The sequence below is a fragment of the Mus caroli genome, unplaced genomic scaffold (assembly GCF_978045245.1).
Source record: "Mus caroli unplaced genomic scaffold, Mus_caroli_1 scaffold_3, whole genome shotgun sequence".
Classification (NCBI taxonomy): Eukaryota; Metazoa; Chordata; class Mammalia; order Rodentia; family Muridae; genus Mus; species Mus caroli.
This window is the reverse complement of record NW_028227258.1, coordinates 100956587-100962095: the sequence shown is the minus strand read 5'-3', so window position 1 is coordinate 100962095 and position 5509 is coordinate 100956587. Positions and strand designations below refer to the sequence as shown.

At 38.6% G+C, this 5509-nt stretch overlaps 1 pseudogene; it reads right to left on the bottom strand.

Annotated features, from left to right (window-relative positions):
- Positions 1–3912: 3912 nt before the first annotated feature.
- On the bottom strand, positions 3913–4709 carry LOC110291823 (uncharacterized; annotated as a pseudogene).
- Between the last annotated feature and the right edge of the window lie 800 nt (positions 4710–5509).

Sequence of the window (5509 nt, the reverse complement as noted above, 5' to 3'; positions counted from 1 at the left end):
CCAAGAAACATTGTGGCCCTCAAGTTAAATTAGAGTTTCTGGGGGTTAGGTGATTAATAGAGTTTAGATTGAAGTCTGCCTGACAGTATGTTCTGTGGGTCCCTGAATTCATTTTTCTTTTTTCTTTTTTTTGGTTATTTCCCCAGTCCCAGAATGTATAATTGAGATAGATACACTTAGAAGTTGGCTGAAATCCCACATTGGTTCCCTAACATGTGGAATGAGGGCTATTATGTTTAGAAAGGCTCAACCAAAACCATTAAAGATGTCTCTGCCAAGGAAAATAGTGAATCAAAGACAGTATCAAATTCCTAGAGAAATTGTAGAAATTAGTACCTCCATTAATGACTTGAAAGATTCATGGGTGGGTTGGGGTGGTCCCACCACATCAGTTTAATTCTCCTGTCAGTGCAGAAGACAGATAGATCCTGGTGAATGACAGTTGACTATTGAAACTGAGTCAATTGTAGCTGTTGTAACAGATGCAGTGCCCTTACTTGAACAAACTAATACATCTTCTGGTACATGGTATGCAGCTATTGATTTAACAAATGTCCATTTCTCAGTACCTGTCCACAAGGACCTCCAGAGCAATTTGCTTTCAGTTGGGAAGGCCAGCAGTACACCTGTTTACAGTTTTACCTCAAGGATATTAACTATCTAGTCCTGTGTTGTAACCTTATTAGAATGGATCTTGATTGTCTCTTCCAAAAACTATAATATTGGGGTACTATATTTATGACACAATGCTGTTTGGACCAAGTGCACAGGAGGCAGAAACCACTTTAAACTCATTGGTAGCCCATATGCACATCAAATATGGGAAATAAAATCGAACAAAAATTCAAAGACCTCCTAACCCAATGAAATTTTTAGGAGTTCATTGATATGGGGCATGCAAAAGTGTTCCTTCTAAGGTGAAGAATACATTATTGTATAGGTACAATAATGTATTCTCCTGCCACAAAGAAAGAAGAGCAATGTTCAGTGGCACTATATGAAGACAGCATATTCCTCTCATGGATATGCTACTGCCTCCCATACACTAAGTGATTTGGAAATCTGCTGGCTTTGTGTGGGGCCTGAAATAGAAGGTTCTTCAATAGGTTCAGGCTGCTCAACTACTTGGACAATATGGTCCAACAGATCCAATGTTATTTGAAGTAGCAGTGGCAGATAGAGATGCTATTTGGAGCCTTTGACAGACCCTTATAGGTGAATCACAGAAGAGACCTTTAGGATTTTGAAACAAGGCTCTTCCATCTGCAGACAACTTTGAAATATAAATCTTGGACTGCAATGGGGCCTTAGTAGAAACTTAACATTTGACAATGGGAAACCAAATATTATGTAACCTGAGCTACACATCATGAGCGGGATGTTATCAGACCCATCAAATCATAAAGTAGGACATGCACAGCCATGATCTATTATCAAATGGAAATAGTCCTAAAGACTCAAGCAAGTTACATGAAGAAGTTGCCCAAATGCCTATAGTTCCTACTTCTGTTACAATGTTTTCTGGTATTAAGACCTGGTTTACTGATGGCTTTGGACATTATGCAGGCTCCACTAAGAAATAAACCACTACTGAATTATAACCTGCCTCTCGGACAACCCTGAAAGAAACTGGTGAAGAGAAATTTTCACAGGAGTCTAAACTTCAGGAAGTATACATGGTCATACACTTTATTTGGAAGGAGAAATGTCCAAATGCATGGTTGTTCAGTGATTCCTGGGCCATAGCATATGAAATGGCTTAATGGTTAGGGACTTGGAAAAAAAAATTTAAAACATGGTGAGAGAGACATATGGGGACAAAGTATGTGGAAAGATCTCTCTGAATGAACAAAGAATGTGAAAATGCTTGTGTCCCATTTAAATGGTCATTAATAGGTGACTCCAGCTGGGGAGGAGTTCAATAATTAAATAGATAGGATAACCCATCCTGTGGACAGTCGGACTCTTTCCTCAGCCATCCCTGTCATTGCCCATTGGGTCCATGTACAAAGTGTCCATGGTTACAGAGATGAGGGGTTATGAATGGGCTTGACAACATGGACTTCCACTCACCAAGACAGAGCTGGATGCAGATATAACTGAGTGCCTCATCTGCCAACAGCAGAGATCAGCATTGTGCCCCAGATATGGCACCATTCCCCAAGGAGACCAGCCATCAACCTGGTGGTAGGTTGACTACATTAGACCACTTCCTCCTAGGAAAGGACAATGCTTTGTCCTTACTGGAGTAAATACTTGTTTTGTTTATGGATTTGCCTTTCCTGCCCAGAATGTGTCTGGCAAACCACCATTCACATCACAGCCAGAGAAGTATGACAGTGAGCCCCTGATCATGGGTAGGATCCACTGGTTTTACCATGTTCCCCATGATCCTGAAGCAACTTTCCTCATAGAAGGACTTTTGGGATAGCATTGGAAATGTAAATGAAATAAATACCCAATAAAAAAAAGAAAAAAATAAAGACAGTATGGACTTTTGAAGAAAGAGTTAGTTATAGCACTACTTAGGTGGCAGCAGCCTGGCACGCTAGTTCTGGGTTCTCCAGAAGAAGTATATAATTTGAATCAGCATTCAATATACTTTATGGGTTCTCCATAGACAGAATCATAGGTCCAGGAATCAAGGAGTAGAGAGGGAAATGGTTCCATGGACATTAACCCCTAGTGATCTGCTAGGAAAGTTTTCCCTTCCTGTTTTCAAAACCTTAAGTTCTGCTGGTCTAGAAGTTTTAGCTCCAGAGAGAGGACTGCTCATGCCAGGAGTTACCACAAATACCCCATTGAACTGGCAGCTCAGGCTTCCTTGTGGTCACTTTGAGCTTCTAATGACCTTAAACCAAAATGCTAAGAAAGGAATAGCAGTGTTATGGGGGGGGGGTGCTCACTGATAGAGATTACTCTGGGGAAATAAGATTTCTTTTCTGCAATGGAAGTAAGAAAGTTATGTCTGGAGTGTAGGGGATCCTTTAGGGTGTCTCTTGGAGCTACCACAACCTTAATTAAAGTCAATGGGAAACTACAACAGCCTAATCTAGGCAAGATGGCAAAGGGCACAGACCCATTATAAATGAAGGTATGGGTAGAAGGAAAACAGAATGAGTAGTAGAGGAAGGTAGTTGAAAATAGCAGCTAAAGCCAAATGACCATGTTACAGAAACAAGGATTATAGCTAGTATGAGTATTTCTCCAATTTCTCCCCTATTTCTCACCACTAATCCCTTTGATATCACATGTTCTCTCTTTAAGATAGATAGATAGATAGATAGATAGATAGATAGATAGATAGATAGATAGATAGATGCATACATACATACATACATACATACATACATACATAGACAGACAGATAGAACCATGGAGTCCACAGAGTGCTGCCAATATGTGTATGTGTATAGGCCATCTTTTAGTAATTACTTTTCTCTCCTAATAGGTAACATTGTCAGTAGGGATTAATCTCCCAGAGAAGTACCAGGTTCATTTCTCTGTGATATGACTCAAGTATGTAGTACCATCTATCTATCTCTGGAAACTAACCAAGAGTCATACAGATCCATCCTGAATCTAAATGTGTCTGAGAAGCCAATGTTGTAATGTGGCTACTTACTTTTTTATTATTCTATTTTATTTTCAAGCTACATTTCTACATTAAGTTTTATGAAATGAGAATATGAAAAATTATTTTTAATAAGACAATATTGCAAATTATGGCCAACTACCATCTTTTCACCAAATATTTCAAGCATAAAAAAGGAGAATCTTTATAAAAGTATTCAGAAATTTTACAATTTGGTAGCTGCCCATAACATTAAACAAACTAGGCTTTTAAGAGTTGCTACTCAAAATCATATCCTTTTAATTTCCCACTACAGAGAACAAACATTAGTTTGTTTTTTAAAATGGATCAATGTAACATTGAATTCCTGATAATTTAAGTATACCAATGAATGACATGTGCCTAGAAAATACCACTAGGCTTAGGATGATATATAACCTAGATCTAAATTTTGACCTAGACCTAGACTCTGATCTTGAGTGAGATTTTGATCTAGATAGCTCTTTTTCCTTGGTTCCTTTTCTTATTTTGAGCCTGACTTATAATGTTTTGGAATCTGTTTTATAAGAGCCTTTACCTTTGCCTTCTTTCTTGGGCTGGGACATGGACAATGATCTTGAATTGGATTCAGATCTTGAAAAGATCAATTTCAGCATTTGAATCTGTCCTTGGCAGAATGGCTTTGGCTACTCTGTGGTCTTCCAATTGGTCTATTTCTAGGATAGTGGGAGCTGGTTGTAATCAAAGAGCAACTCCTTAATCTCCTCCTTTCATAAAATTCTATACCGGTCATAATCATCATATTGGGAAGAGCTGTATACATTCCTCCCTCCCTTGGCTTTCACTTGATTTGGTGTCTTCTGATCCCCTTGTGTGAAATATTTCAGATTCCCCCAAATTCATTTTCTGTCCAAATTATGTAAAGGATCTTCAGCACCACAAGCATTTTCAAACTGAACATATGTGAATCCTCTTGAATGTTGAGTGTAGAAATAAAGTGAAACATAAATATCTACTAATGGACCATAGTGACCAAATTCCCAATGTAAATCTTTGGACCTGGTGTAGTCTGTCATGCTCCTGAAGAACAGAGAAATATTGGGAGTGGAGGGTGGGGTGGCAGGTAGTTGGACATAATGGTGGCAGAAGTCTGGGCTAGGTCACTATCAGGCTTGGCAGGCTTCCAAGCATTCTACAGTGGATCACATTCACTCTTAAATAGATAGTTCTTTAAAAAAAAAAAAGAAATACAAAGGGCAATAATACTTGCAATGCATTTTAAACCACACTCCAGCACTTAGGAGGCAGAGGCATGGGGATCTCCATGAGTTCGAGTCCAGCCTAGCCTACAAAGAGTTCCAAGACAGCCAGGGCTGTTACACAGAGAAACCCTGTCTTGGCCAACAAACATACAAACAAACAAGGGTGTCCACATCCTTAGCCATCGGGAATATATATATATATATATATATATATATATATATATATACATCTATATATCAAGAAAGAGGGACATTTATCTATTATTGATGGAAGTGCAAACTGGTGCAAACTACTGTGGAAATCAGTGTGGAATTCCTCTCCTTCCCACTCTATCCAAAAGCTAAAAAGAGAACCAGATATACTGCTCCTTGTCATATACCAAAAATCTCTACATCCTACCACAGAGATAATTCTCATGCCATTGTTGCTTTATTTCCAATAGCAAGAAAGGGAAGTAACCTAGAGGGCCATCAAGTGATGAATAGATAATAAAGACATTTACTTATGATTTGTCACTGACCTCTAATAAACTCTAATTCCTTCCTTATCATTGTTTCTATCTTTTATATGCAGCAAAAGCATTTAAGAGATAAAACTATTATGCATAGGCTCCCGTACGATGTTTACAATTCTAAGAACCATCATGTGGGCTTCTGTGGGCACACAATAAGA